This window comes from Triticum dicoccoides, chromosome 4B (genome assembly GCF_002162155.2).
Source record: "Triticum dicoccoides isolate Atlit2015 ecotype Zavitan chromosome 4B, WEW_v2.0, whole genome shotgun sequence".
NCBI classification, from domain to species: domain Eukaryota; kingdom Viridiplantae; phylum Streptophyta; class Magnoliopsida; order Poales; family Poaceae; genus Triticum; species Triticum dicoccoides.
This window is the reverse complement of record NC_041387.1, coordinates 42,428,396-42,444,886: the sequence shown is the minus strand read 5'-3', so window position 1 is coordinate 42,444,886 and position 16,491 is coordinate 42,428,396.

The following is a 16,491-nucleotide window of genomic DNA, read 5'->3' as shown; positions in this document are numbered from 1 at the left end:
CGGCTCAACGCCGGCGACCTTCAGACATGGCGGAGGCACGGGACGACGTCGAGTTTCGTCTACAGGCGGCTGTTTCACGCGCGAGAGGGTGCGTTCAAGTGAGTGGAGCTAGCCGCGTCGAACAGTGGCGGGTATGTGGCCGGAGGTGGCCGGGAACGAGGCTGGCGACGAGCTACGGCTGCATCGGCGGGGGCGGGGCACCAATGCGATGGGGTCGGGGCATCATTTCCCCCGATCCCGATCGGGGGGGGCGAGGGAGACGCGGGTGTGGGGGGACGAGTGGGGGGGGCAAAGTGGGGCGACGGGGGCAACGGGTTAGGGTTTCTGGGGCGGTAGTGGCCTTGTAGGCCAGAGATGGGGGGCGGCTGGGCTGGCTGGTCGGCCAGCTGGGCCGAGGCCCAACGGGAGGGGAGGTTTTCTCCTTTTATTATTTTTCTTTATTTCTTTTCCGTTACTTTTAGTATCACTTTTATTTTAGATTTATAATTTATAAAAGTAGTCCCTAATTTAGTCTAAATAATTATACTACTGCCACATAAGTTTGGGCAATCAGATAGAATAGTTTAATAATTTATTGATAGAGATAAAAGCATTTAATTAACTATTTTGCTACTACTTTATTTACTTTAGGACAATCAAACACTTTCAGAGAGGTCGGTTTCTTCACCATTATTACTTATGCATTATTTGGCTCTCTCCAAACATTTTAGTTTTAAGATTGGAAATTTTTTATTATTTGTTTTATTTTGAATTTGGATTTGAATCGGTTTCGAACTAATGCCAAATTAGTAACCGTAATGGAGGTGACATGGCATCATTAGTAGAGGGTTACTATAGCTTGATTATCCGGGCATCACAATTCTCCTCCACTACAAGAAATCTCGTCCCGAGATTTAAGAGGTGGAGTAAAGGGGTAAGTTTCGAGATACGAAATTCTAGCGAGTGTTCTTGGTCTTGGTTGCTCTTCTCGAAGAGATCGATCCATTATGTTGATGCCTTCATTTCTCTACTTCAGGTCATCATGATCAAGTCGGCATCCTTTCTTCGGGAACTCCATCGTACTTACGAAAGAATAAAGGGTGGGTATTTCAAGAGAACAGACCTCTGCAAGGTTGACTATCTGTTTGATGATATCGGGGAAGGTGGCTGAAGGTAACTCTCGAATTGAAACTTAAGAAAATATCGAGAGCAAAGTAAGGTGGTATCATGGGAAGTTTCGTGCGGGCGGGCAATTGTTTGATGCCTGAAACAGGGCATAAAAGGGGTTCAAAGCAACGGGAATAAGTATTATGCCTGATACCAAAATTGATGATCTCTCAGAAAGTGGCTCGTGATTTCATACGAGGCCACGTGCAAGGAACAACCTTGACAATAGGGGGTGTACAGGAGAGTCAGGTTTTGATCCTGTGAAACTGTGGGTTATGGGCCCACCATGTGGGTTAAAAGTAGGAAGGCGGTGACGATTTGCACGATCATGTAAGCAAGGCATGCCGGAGGGTAGCCTGTCAAAAATGTCGGCAACAACATCGGTACCAAGGGGGAGGGACGAAGAGAATCATTCTCCTGCTCGTTGAACAAGGTGGACCAATACGCAAAGTTCTCGCCCATCGATGGTTACCGGAATGTCATCAACAATAGTAATAGGGTCTTACCGGCAGAGTGGTACAACGAGGTGCTTACCTAAGCAAGGAATTATCACTGCTCAGTTAAGTCAGATTCAGGAAAGGCTAATCAAAAGAATGTAAAGGAAAACATGATTATCAAATTAAATAGAACAATGGAAAGGAAAATTATTATTACACACAATTATTATGAGTATATCCTTCTCATGGACAAGCAGAACATGGCATACAAGGTAGGAGAGCAAGTACCCAACCATTCAGATAAGAGGCAAGGATTAATCAAGATGTTACCCATATAGCGGTGTTTGGATAACTGACCAAGAAACATTTAGCATCGCGCCTCCAATGTTCTTGTTGATGGGCGGGGTATCATAGTCATGCTTCGAGGTAGCAATGATATGGTGTTCCAATCAAGGGCCAGACTTTGGATGCACAAATGATCCCTTAGGAGCAACCTATAAATTAAGTCTTACAATTTCCTCCAGGGAGAATGGTTATCCATGCAAAAGAAATTATAATGATAGGTCCTCCAGCCAGGGGTGCTAGGCATGACATCATATTATCGGGTCATCAAAGGACCAACATCATAACTACTGGAAAGTTGTCCCAACCATCATACCTGACCAAGATTCAGATCCGATTGGTGTCATGATACCTCAGACTCAGGATGTCCGAGAAGAAAAGGTGCAACACAAATCGACGAAATGACATTGCAAGATTCTCGGGAAATGAACTATGGGAGTGGGTTCCTGAAACAATAGTTCATCATTAGACCAAGGAGGGGATGAGGAGGTGGCTATTGGGCTCAATGACAATTCGTCGAGAATTCCAAATGGATGGATTTCCACAATAATGTGAACACGAAGATGACACTTGTCAATTCAAATGATATAATGTTGTATGCTCGAGTAAAACATACACCATCAATCATTACTTGAAAGGTGTGCCCGAAATATGACCTTAGGAAGCAAGATCAATGTTAGAGTGGCGATTCAATAACCAACAGTCTAAGAACGAATTGTTGATCGTTAACTTCAAAGTAATATGGTTGCTAGAAGTACTGAACTCAAGCAGCATCGTTAGCATATTGGTATCACGGTTAAAAACAACACGAGGACCAAGAAAGAATGGTGATGGTGAGAAGTATCACTATACCAAGAATTTTTAAGAGGTGGCGAAATTCCCACGACATTCTTGACATAAAAGATAGTAATACTCCCAAGTAAAGAAGAGCAGATGCTGGATAGCCAGGAACTCAAGATTCAATCCAAAACATGAACTTGTTGGTGTTGAGGGAAGACAAGGATGTTGTCGATGATAACAAAAATCATCGAGGGGGCAAGGATGGTATTTCTCAACATGAATTCGATCAATATCCTTGAAGAGCTCAGAATGTTGATGATGATCATGACTCATTTGTCGAGAGGTTTCATGAAGATATAATCGCTCATCGACGGCATCAAGCAAAAGGAAGGATGAAGCGAAAAGTTATTAGAACCACGGATACGACACAAACTCACAATCAAGCTTGTTGTTCAAGGTGAAATGATATGACGAGGACGATCGATGTAAGCTTAGCTCACCGTCGAAGTTGTGTTCCAGGAAGAAGGACCAGGTGGCAAAGTAAAAAAATTAGCACAATAATGATATAACCGATCATGCTAGGAATGACTTGAAGGATTATTAAACTCGTAAGCCACAAAAATTACTTAGAGTTATTGAATCGGAATGCAAAATCGGTGCACTTATCGGTGTTCTCGGTTGACAATCAACCCAAAACCCATGAAGTGACAATGACAGGGAAAGGTAGTACTTCATCAAAAGTTCATAAGATGTAGTTCAATTGCATGATATCCTCGAGATACCAGGGGTACTACTCAAAGGTAGATCATAATAGAGGTTGGGCAGGCACATTGATCTGTAGAGGATAAGTGCTTTAACTTGTCCAAGAAATGAATAAAAGAAGAACGATCATGGTCGGAACCACGGTTGCAAAGGATCAATTCACGGATACCAGATGATATTTATCAAGGAATTAGTTATTATTACAAGAAGCTTCCATGATAGGATCTACATCGTGTCCATGGGCATGAACACAAAGTTCAAGGTCGACTCCCACTTCTCTAATGCATAACCTTTCACTCACTTCTCGCCTTCGACAAAGTTGTGGTGTTGAAATTTTATCTGATATAACATCAATAGAGTAAGACCCGTAGTAGTTTCCGGGTTCACACAAATTATAAAAGGCATAGGTTCAACCCATCATGGCCTCTTAGGAACATATACCACAAACTTCAGGAGTAAATAACACAAGCTCGAAAGCAGAGCATGTTCGACCAGGTAGAGCATACAATTTACCAAAGGCATTATGTATCTGAGCAAAGACTCACAAAGTTATTGAATACGAAGGACGTTGTCAGATAAAATCCAATAAAGAATTTAGTGGTCCACAAGGGATCTGATGTGAGCATCGATACTCAACTAGAAGAAGAAAGAATGCAAGGGGGTCAGATTATAGAAACAACTAACTACTCCAACCTCAATTGCACAAGAATTATAGATTCCTAGTCAAGGGATCAGAAGCAACGCTCTGATTAGGGATGGATAAGTTGAATAGTCTTAGGGGTACAATCGATGACAATTTGATTGGTCGAGAATCCAGCTCGAGTTAAATATGATGGCTGAGCCGGAAGGATAATCCATAAGGATCATCTGATGATTGCGGGCATTCACAACTTATCGAATCAACGGGCCCAAAATGATAATGACAGATGATGCCAACGAAGATTACTAAATATATGGAATTAACCATAATGCAGGAAGGTAAGAACTTCAGTAGCAATAAGGTGCTGAGGATTTTTAGAAGGTTGAATAGCATTTTGAAGAATTTTTGTGAATTACATGGATCAACTAAGGATGATCGGATACTTGGTAAGTGTGAGAAATTATTCGTAGGGTGCATTCACGTGGTAAGAACTGAAAGGCAATAAGCTCTAAGGATTCCCAGAGCAACGGAGAGCAGTTCGGGGCATCTTGTAATAATAAGATCAATGGGATTGAATGTAAGAATGGCAGGTGTATACAATTATCCATAAGGATATAACAATGGTAGGGAGTTTGTAAGGGCGGTGGGCACAAGTGTCTCGGGAGAACATCATAGAGTATCTTCAAAGTCTTCTGGTGCACTAAGCAATCATCTGGAGCGACGGCTCTCCGGGAGGAAGTAGTTACGAGAACCTAGAGTCGGTGTTAGTAAAATCATTTAACCCGAATAGAGGAGAGATCAGAGTCCCAGAGTAAAGGTCGAGGAGTAAAAGATCCTAATACCACCCAATGGCGACGTGGGCCCGTAAGACACACAGCCATGTTAGTAAAAGTTTTGTAGTGACTAGACTCGACTTCGGCCAGGGAGTTGGAAAGGGGGATTCCTATAGGTAGTCAGCTCTGATACCAACTTGTGACGCCCCTGATTCAATCGTACACTAATCATGCATGCAAATGTGTACGATTAAGATCAGGGACTCGCGAGAAGATATCACAACACAACTCTAAAAATAAAATAAGTCATACAAGCATCATATTACAAGCCAGGAGCCTCGAGGGCTCAAATACAAGTGCTCGACATAAACGAGTCAGCGGAAGCAACAATATCTGAGTACATACATAAGTTAGACAAGGTGCCATAAGATGGCTAGCACAAACTAGGATACATATCGAAAGAGGCGCAAGCCTCCTACCTGGGATCCTCCTAAACTACTCCTGGTCGTCGTCAGCGGCCTGTACGTAGTAGTAGGCACCTCTAGTGTAGTAGTAGGCACCTCCAGTGTAGTAGGAGTTGTCGTCGACGGTGGCGTCTGGCTCTTGGGCTCCAACGTCTGGTTGCGGCATCTGGGATGAAGAGGAAGAAGGGGGAAAAGAGGGAGCAAAGCAACCGTGAGTACTCATCCAAAATACTCGCAAGCAAGGATCTACACTACATATGCATGGATATATGTGTAAAGAGGCAATATCGGTGGATTGAACTGCAGAATGCCAGAATAAGAGGGGGATAGCTAGTCCTATCAAAGACTACGCTTCTGGCAGCCTCCGTCTTGTAGCATGTAGAAGAGAGTAGATTGAAGTCCTCCAAGTAGCATTGCATAGCATAATCCTACCTGGCGATCCTCCCCTCGTCGTCGTGTGGGAAAGCGATCACCGGGTTGTCTCTGGAACTTGTCTGGGTGTGTTTTATTAAGTATTCGTTCTAGTTGTCATAAGGTCAAGGTACAACTCCGGGTCGCCTGTTACCGTGGACACGGCTATTCGAATAGATCAACTTCCCTGCAGTGGTGCACCACATTACCCGACACGCTCGATCCCACTGGCCGGGCACACTTTCCTGGGTCATGTCCGACCTCGGGAGATCAACACGTCGCAGCCCTACCTAGGCCTAACAGAGAGGTCAGCACACCGGTCTAAACCCTATGCGCGCAGGGGTCTGGGCCCATCACCCATTGCACACCTGCACGTTATGAGGGCGGCCGGTGAGTAGGCCTAGCCTTCCTTATACAAGGACATGCGTTCCAGTACAACCCGGCGCGCGCCGCTCAGTTGCTGACGTCTAGAAGGTTTTGGCTGATACCACGACGCCAGTTACCCATACCTTCTCCCATGTAGCGGTTAGTGCGTATAAGGTCAATGACCCAACTCAGATCAAATACCAAGATCTCGTTAAGCGTGTTATTTTGAAGTAACCACGGACGTCGATGATACGTCTGCAACGTATCTATAATTTTTGATTCTTCCATGCTATTATATTACCTATTTTGGATGTTTATGGGCTTTATTTTACACATTTATATGATTTTTGGGACTAACCTACTAACTAGAGGCCCAGCCCGTATTGCTGTTTTTTTGCCTATTTCAGTATTTCGAAGAAAAGGAATATGAACCGGAGTCCAAAGGGAATGAAACCTTCGGGAGCGTGATTTTTGGAACGAACGTGATCCAGAGGACTTGGAGTGCAAGTCAATAAGCAATCGAGGCGACCAGGAGATAGGAGGGCGCGCCCACCCCTCCTAGGCGCGCCCCGTGTCTCCTGGGCCCCTCGAGAGGCCACCGACGTACTTCTTCTTACTATATAAACCTACGTACCCCGAAAACATCCAGAGAGCCACCAAAGAAATATTTCCGCCACCGTAACCTTCTGTATCCGTGAGATCCCATCTTGGAGCCATCGTCGGCGTTCTGCCGGAGGGGGAATCGACCATGGAGGGCTTCTACATCAACACCATAGCCCTTCCGATGAGTTGTGAGTAGTTTACCACAGACCTTCGGGTCCATAGTTATTAGCTAGATGGCTTCTTCTCTCTTTTTGGATCTCAATACAATGTTCTCCCCCTCTCTTATGGAGATCTACTCGATGTAAACTCTTTTTGCGGTGTGTTTGTCGAGATACGATGAATTGTCAGTTTATGATCAAGTTTATCTATGAGTAATATCTGAATCTTCTCTGAATTCTTTTATGTATGATTGAGTTATCTTTGTAAGTCTCTTCGAATTGTCGGTTTGGTTTGGCCTACTAGATTGATCTTTCTTGCCATGGGAGAAGTGCTTAGCTTTGGGTTCAATCTTGCGGTGTCCTTACCCAGTGACAGAAAGGTTTGCAAGGCACGTATTGTATTGTTGCCATCGAGGATAAAAAGATGGGATTTATATCATATTGCTTGAGTTTATCCCTCTACATCATGTCATCTTTCTTAATGCATTACTCTGTTCTTATGAACTTAATACTCTAGATGCATGCTGGATAGCGCTTGATGTGTGAGTAATAGTAGTAGATGCAGGCAGGAGTCGGTCTACTTGTCACGGACATGATGCCTATATACATGATCATGCCTAGATAATCTCATAATTATTCGCTTTTCTATCAATTGCTCGACAGTAATTTGTTCACCCACCTATTACTTATGCTATCTTGAGTGAAGCCTCTAGTGAAACCTATGGCCCCCGGGTCTATCTTTTATCATATAAGATTTCAATCTACTTTTATTTGCATCTTTACTTTTTGCATCTATATTATAAAATACCAAAAATATATTTATCTTATCATATTATCTCTATCAGATCTCACTTTCGCAAGTGGCCATGAAGGGATTGACAACCCCTTTATCATGTTGGTTGCGAGTTCTTTGTTTGTTGGTGTAGGTTCGTGGGACTTGTGAGGAGCCTCCTACTGGATTGATACCTTGGTTCTCAAAAACTGAGGTAAATACTTACGCTACTGTGCTGCATCACCCTTTCCTCTTCAAGGAAAACCAACGCAAGCTCAAGACGTAGCAAGAAGGATTTCTGGTGTCGTTGCCGGGGAGGTCTTCGCTCAAGTCAAGACATACCAAGTACCCATCACAAACTCATCTCCCTCGCATTTACATTATTTGCCATTTGCCTCTCGTTTTCCTCTCCCCCACTTCAACCTTGCCATTTTATTTGCCCTCTCTTTCCCAATCTCTCTCTCTTTCGCTTGCCTTTTTCTGTTTGCTTGTGTGTTGGATTACATGTCGCCATGGCACAAGATAATACCAAATTGTGTGATTTATCCAATACCAATAATAATGATTTCCTTAGTACTCCGATTGCTCCTCTTAATGATGTTGAGTCTTGTGAAATCAATGCTGCTTTGCTGAATCTTGTTATGAAAGATCAATTCTCCGGCCTTCCTAGTGAAGATGCCGCTACCCATCTAAACAACTTTGTTGATTTGTGTGATATGCAAAAGAAAAAAGATACGGATAATTATATTGTTAAATTGAAGTTATTTCCGTTTTCACTTAGAGATCGTGCTAAAATTTGGTTTTCGTCTTTGCCTAAAAATAGTATTGATTCTTGGAATAAGTGCAAAGATGCTTTTATCTCTAAGTATTTTCCTCCCGCTTAGATCATCTCCCTTAGGAACGATATTATGAATTTTAAACAACTTGATCATGAGCATGTTGCCCAATCTTGGGAAAGAATGAAATTAATGATTCACAATTGCCCTACTCATGGTTTGAATTTATGGATGATCATACACAATTTTTATGCCGGATTAAACTTTGCTTCTAGAAATCTTTTAGATTCTGCCGCCAGAGGCACGTTTATGGAAATCACTTTAGGATATGCTACAAAACTTCTTGATAACATTATGGCTAATTATTCTCAATGGCACACCGAACGATCTACTAGTAAAAAAGTGCATGCTATAGAAGAAATTAATGTTTTGAGTGGAAAGATGGATGAGCTTATGAGATTGTTTGCTACTAAGAGTTCTTCTATTGATCCCAATGATATGCCTTTATCTACCTTGATTGAGAATAGTAATGAATCTATGGATGTAAATTTTGTTGGTAGGAATAATTTTGGAAACAATGCTTATAGAGGAAACTTTAATTCTAGACCGTTCCCTAGCAATTCCTCTAATAATTATGGAAATTCCTACAATAATTTTTATGGTAATTTTAATAAGATGCCCTATGATTTTGAAAAAAGTGTGAAAGAATTTATGATCTCTCAAAAGAATTTTAATGCCTTGCTTGAAGAAAAATTTCTCAAAGTTGATGATTTGGCTAGAAACGTTGATAGACTTTCGCTCGATGTTGATTCTTTGAAACTTTGGTCTAATCCTCCTAAGCATGATATCAATGAGTCTCTCAAATCTATGAAAAGTTCCATTGACGAGTGCAAAGAAAGAACTGCTAGATTGCGTGCTAAGAAAGATTGCTTTGTTAAAGCGTGTTCTTCTAGTTTCCATGAAAATAATGATGAAGATCTTAAAGTTATTGATGTGTCCCCTATTATATCTTTGTTTTGCAATATGAATCTTGATAATAATGGGTCTAGAGATGAGTAAACTTTATTTAGAAGGCGTCCCAAGAATTTGGAGTTTTTAGATCTTGATGCTAAATTTGGTAAAAGTGGGATTGGAGAGGTCAAAACTTTAAATAGTATTGAACCCATTATCTGGATTTCAAGGAATTTGATTATGATAATTGTTCTTTAGAAAGTTGTATTTCCTTGTTGCAATCCGTTGTTAATTCTCCTCATGCTTATAGTCAAAATAAAGCCTTTACCAAACATATTGTTGATGCCTTGATGCAATCTTTTCATGAAAAACTTAATTTGGAAGTTTCTATACCTAGAAAACTTAATGATGAGTGGGAACCTACTATAGAGATTAAAATTAAAGATTATGAGTGTTTTGCTTTGTGTGATTTGGGTGCTAGTGTTTCCACGATTCCGAAAACTTTATGTGATATTCTAGGTTTCCATGATCTTGATGATTGCTCTTTAAATTTGCACCTTGCGGATTCCAACATTAAAAAGCCAATGGGAAGGATCAATGATGTCCTAATTGTTGCAAATAGAAATTTTGTGCCCGTTGATTTTATCGTTCTTGATATAGATTGCAATCTTTCTTGCCCTATTATTCTTGGTAGACCTTTACTTAGAACGATTGGTGCGATTATTGATATGAAGGAAGGGAATATTAGATTCCAATTTCCATTAAAGAAAGGCATGGAGCACTTTCCAAGAAAGAAAGTCAAATTACCTTATGAATCTATCATGCGAGCTACCTATGAATCAAGTGCCAAAGATGGCACTACTTAGATCTATCCTTGCTTTTATGCCTAGCTAGGGGCGTTAAACGATAGCGCTAGTTGGGAGGCAACCCAATTTTCTTTGTGTTCTTTGTTTTTGTTCCTGTTTAGCAATAAATTTTGCATCTAATTTCTGTTTAGATGTGTTTTCATGTTTTATTTAGTATTTGTGCCAAGTAGAATCTATAGGATAACCTATGATATGAGTTGACTTGATTCTGCTGAAAAACAGAAACTTTGCACTCACGAGAAAACATTCAATAAATCACAGAAACGAGATTTTGCATTGATTCTTTTTGCTGCTGATCAATATACAAATTTTTTAGGACGTCCTATTTTGGTAGATTTTTTGAGGTTCCAGAAGTTTGCGTTAGTTACAGATTGCTACAGACTATTTTGTTTACGACAGATTCTGCCTTTCGTGTGTTGTTTGCTTATTTTGATGCATCTATGGCTAGTATGTAAGGGTATGAACCATAGAGAACTTGGAATACAGTAGGTTTAACACCAATATAAATAAAGAATGAGTTCATTAAAGTACCTTATGTGGTGGTTTTTCTTTCTTGCACTAACGGAGCTTATGAGATTTCCTGTTGAGTTTTGTGTTGTGAAGTTTTCAAGTTTTGGGTAAAAATTTGATGGACTATGGAATAAAGAGTGGCAAAATCCTAATATTGTGGATTCCCAAGGCTCCCCAAGATATTCCAGAATAGCCAAAATCCAAACTTGGGGATGCCCCCGGAAGGCATCCCCTCTTTCGTCTTCGTTCATTGGTAACTTTACTTGGAGCTATATTTTTATTCGCCACATGATATGTGTTTTGTTTGGAGCGTCGTGTATTATATTAGTCTTTTCTTTTTAGTTTACCACAATCATCCTTGATGTACAAACCTTTTGGGAGAAGCCCACTTGATTAGAATATGCTATGTGCTTCACTTATATCTTTTGAGCTAGATAGTTTTTGCTCTAGTGCTTCACTTATATTTTTTAGAGCACGACGGTGGATTAGTTTTGTAGAAATTGCTAGTCTCTCATGATTCACTTATACTATTTTGAGAGTTTCTTAGAACATCATGGTATTTGCTATGGTTATGAATTTGGTCCTAGAATGATGAGCATCCAAGTTGGGTATAATAAAAACTATCATAGAAAGTGCATTAAACACTAGGATCAATTTGATGCTTGATAATTGTTTTGAGATATAAAGTTAGTAATGTTAGAGTCATGCTAGTGGATAATTATGAAATTGAGAAATACTTGTGTTGAAGTTGGCAAGTCCCGTAGCATGCACATATGGTAAAAGTTGTGTGACAAATTTGTTGCATGAGGTGCTCTTTTGATTGTCTTCCTTATGAGTGGCAGTCGGGGACGAGCGATGGTCTTTTCCTACCAATCTATCCCTCTAGGGGCATGCGTAGTAGTACTTTGCTTCGAGGGCTAAGTAGTCTTTTGCAATAAGTATATGAGTTCTTTATGACTAATGTGAGTCCATGGATATACGCACACTCATCCTTCCATTTTGCTAGCCTCTATTTTATCGCGCAACTTTCGCCGGTAGCATGCACCCATTATTACCTTCCTCAAAACAGTCACCATACCTACCTATTATGACATTTCCATAGCCATTCCGAGATATATTTCCATGCAACTTTCCACTGTTCCGTTTATTATGACACACCCCATCATTGTCATATTGCTCTTTGCATGATCATGTAGTTGACATCATATTTGTGGCAAAGCCACCTTCATAAATTTCATACATGTCGCTCTTGATTCATTGCATATCCCGGTACACCGCCGGAGGCATTCATATAGAGTCATATCTTGTTCTAGCTTTGAGTTGTAATTCTTGAATTGTAAATCAATAGAAGTGTGATGATCTTCATAATTAGAGCATTGCCCCAGTGAGGAAAGGATGATGAAGACTATGATTCCCCCACAAGTCGGGATGAGACCTCGGACTTTATAAAAATAAAAGAGGCCAAAGAAGCCCACCAAAAAGAAAAAAAAGAGAACAAGAAAAAGGAAAAAAAGAAAAAAAAAGAAAAAAAAGGAAAAAAAATAAAATGAGAGAAAAAGAGAGAAGGGACAATTGCTACTATCTCTTTTCCACACTTGTGCTTTAAAATAGCACCATGATCTTCATGATAGAGAGTCTCCTATGTTGTCACTTTCATATACTAGTGGGAATTTTTCATTATAGAACTTGGCTTGTATATTCCAATGATGGGCTTCCTCAAAATGCCCTAGGTCTTCATGAGCAAGCAAGTTGGATGCACACCCACTTAGTTTGTTATGTTGAGCTTTCATACATTTATAGCTCTAGTGCATCCGTTGCATGACAATCCCTACTCACTCACATTGATATCTATTAATGGGCATCTCCATAGCCCGTTGATACGCCTAGTTGATGTGAGACTACCTTCTCCCTTTTTTTCCTTGTAACCACCACCATGTACCACCATAGTGCTATGTCCATGGCCTGCGGTCAATGTATTGCGTAAGAGTTGAAAAAAGCTGAAGCGCGTTAAAAAGTATGAACCAATTGCTTGGCTGGTCATCGGGGTTGTAGATGATGGGAGTATTTTGTGTAATGAAAATGAAGCATGGCCTAAATATATGATTTTGTAGGGATAAGCTTTCTTTGGCTATGCTATTTTGATAGGACATGATTATTTGTTAGTATGCTTCGAAGTATTATTATTTTTATGTTTTATAATCTTTTATCTTGAATCATTTGGATCTGAACATTCATGCCACAATAAAGAAAATTAGATTGAGAATTATGCTAGGTAGCATTCCACATCAAAAATTCTGTTTTTATTATTTACCTACTCGAGGACGAGCAGGAATTAAGCTTGGGGATGCTTGATACGTCTCCAACGTATCTATAATTTTTGATTGTTCCATGCTATTATATTACCTGTTTTGGATGTTTATGGGCTTTATTTTACACATTTATATCATTGTTGGGACTAACCTACTAACCAGAGGCTTTAGCCTGCCTTCTTCCCTTATCTAATCTCTTAGGTAATAAGAAAGTGGTGTTAATTGTCACGCTAAGGAGCTGACCAGTGACATTTCTGTTGCAATTGAAGTCAACCTTATATACTCGCTTGTAGGAGATCATCGCTCAAAAGGGCGTTCTTTCGCTAGAAAAACCAGAGTTTGAAGATCACCCAACCCACGAAAAGGTCAGAACTCTCGATCTAGACCCACTTTCTATAGCAATTTATTGACATGTTGTTTCGAATGTCCTTGAAAAGCCCAGCCCGTATTGCTGTTTTTTGCCTATTTCAGTATTTTGAAGAAAAGGAATATCAAACGGAGTCCAAACGGAATGAAACCTCCGGGAGCGTGATTTTTGGAACGAACGTGATCCGAAGGACTTGGAGTGCAAGTCAAGAAGCCATCGAGGCGGCCAGGAGATAGAAGGGCGTGCCCACCCCTCCTGGGTGCGCCCCTGTCTCCTGGGCCCCTCGAGCGGCCACCGACGTACTTCTTCTACCTATATAAACCTACGTACCCCGAAAACATCCAGAGAGCCACCGAAGAAATATTTCCGCCACCGTAACCTTCTATATCCGGGAGATCCCATCTTGGAGCCGTTGCCGGCATTCTGCTGGAGGGGGAATCGACCAAGGAGGGCTTCTACATCAACACCATAGCCCTTCCAATGAGTTGTGAGTAGTTTACCACAGACCTTCGGGTCCATAGTTATTAGCTAGATGGCTTCTTCTCTCTTTTTGGATCTCAATACAATGTTCTCCCCCTCTCTTGTGGAGATCTATTCGATGTAAACTCTTTTTGCGGTGTGTTTGTCGAGATCCGATGAATTGTAGGTTTATGATCAAGTTTATCTATGAGTAATATCTGAATCTTCTCTGAATTCATTTATGTATGATTGAGTTATATTTGCAAGTTTCTTCGAATTATCGGTTTGGTTTGGCTACTAGATTGATCTTTCTTGCCATGGGAGAAGTGCTTAGCTTTGGGTTCAATCTTGCAGTGTCCTTACCCAGTGACAGAAAGGGTTGCAAGGCACGTATTGTATTGTTGCCATCGAGGATAAAAAGATGGGGTTTGTATCATATTCCTTGAGTTTATCCCTCTACATCATGTCATCTTTCTTAATGCGTTACTCTGTTCTTATGAACTTAATACTCTAGATGCATGCTGGATAGCAGTCAATGTGTGGAGTAATAGTAGTAGATGCAGGCAGGAGTCGGTCTACTTGTCACGGGCGTGATGCCTATATACATGATCATGCCTAGATAATCTCATAATTATTCGCTTTTCTATCAATTGCTCGACAGTAATTTGTTCACCCATCGTATTCCTTATGCTATCTTGAGAGAAGCCTCTAGTGAAACCTATGGCCCCCGGGTCTATCTTTTATCATATAAGCTTTCAATCTACTTTTATTTGCATCTTTACTTTTTGCATCTATATTATAAAATACCAAAAATATATTTATCTTATCATATTATCTCTATCAGATCTCACTTTCACAAGTGGCCGTGAAGGGATTGACAACCCCTTTATCGCGTTGGTTGCGAGTTCTTTGTTTGTTTGTGTAGGTTTGTGGGACTTGTGAGGAGCCTCCTACTGGATTGATACCTTGGTTCTGAAAAACTGAGGGAAATACTTACGCTACTGTGCTGCATCACCCTTTCCTCTTCAAGGAAAGCCAATGCAAGCTCAAGACGTAGCAGCCGACCAGGGCCAGGCCCACCTCTCTCCTAGGTGGTCTCAACATGCCCCGTCGCTCCGCCACAAAGTAACAGTTGGGGGCCATCGGGAACCCAGGCCCACCTCTACCGGGATGGAGCCACCTGTCCTTTCAGCCCCCATATCCGAATCACTTGCGAGTACTCAACGAGCTGACCCGACTTTAGTCACCATCTGTATAGTATGTATATATAGTATATAACAGTGATCACCTCCCGAGTGATCATGGCGCGATAGTATAGCAAGGCAGACTGACAAGAATGTAGGGCCACTAATGATAAACTAGCATCCTATACTAAGCATTTAGGATTGTGGGTAAGGTATCAACAACTGTAGCAACAATGACAGGCTATGCAACAGAATAGGAGTAACTGAACAGTAACATGCTACACTACTCTAATGCAAGCAGTAGAGGGTAGAATAGGCGATATCTGGTGATCAAGGGGGGGGCTTGCCTGGAAGCTCAGCCGAGAAGGAGGGGTCTTCAACACCGTAGTTGTACTCGGTAGCAGCGGCGTCGGTCTCGGTGTCTAACGAGAGAAGAGGGGGAAGAAACAATAAATATAATGCAAACATATGCATATCGATGCATGACAAGACAATTAACGGTGCCAGGTGTGCCCTAACGCGGTAGGAGGTGATACCGACGAAGGGGGAAAACATTCGGGAAAGTATGCCTGGTGTTTCGCGTTTTTGGACAGATGAACCGGAGGGGGAAAGTTGCATGTTTTCTATGCTAGGGATGTGTGGCGGACGAACGGGCTGCGTTTCCAGATTCATCTCGTCGTTTTGAGCAACTTTCATGTAGAAAGTTTTTCGATCCGAGCTACGGTTTATTTTCTATGATTTTTCAAAGGTTTTAGCATTTTCTAAAATTATTTAAAATACCACAATTAACATAAAAGGAATATGACGTCAGCATGATGCAATGCTGATGTCAGCAGGTCAATAGGTCGGCTGACCAGTCCAACAAGACAAGTGGGTCCCTTATGGCAGCGATAGAAGCTTAACTGAGTTCAGTTAAAACTAAAGAGAGACTAATTAGCTACTGGGCCCCACATGTGAGTGACATGTTGGGATAATTAATTAATTTTATTAAAAAAAATGTTTTAATTAACTAAAAACACGGTGGGGCCCGCATGTCAGTGGCACTGGGATGCCCAGTGAGCATGTTGATTGGGTCAATCCAGTCAACGGAGCCCGTGGGGCCCGCTGGCAGTGACCCAGGGGTGGGGCCTGCCTAGCCACGTCGGCGGCGGTCGGCGGCTCAACGGCGGTGACCTTTAGACATGGTGGAGGCACGGGACGGTGTCGAGTTTCGTCTACAGGCGGCCGTTTCACGCGCGAGAGGGTGCGTTCGAACGAGCGGAGCTAGCCGCATAGAATGGTGGCGGTTATGTGGCCGGAGGTGGCCGGGAACAAGGCCGGCGATGAGCTACGGCGGCATCGGCGGGGGCGGGGCACCGATGCGATGGGGTCAGGGCATCGTTTCCCTCGATCCATATCAGGGGGGCGATGGAGAC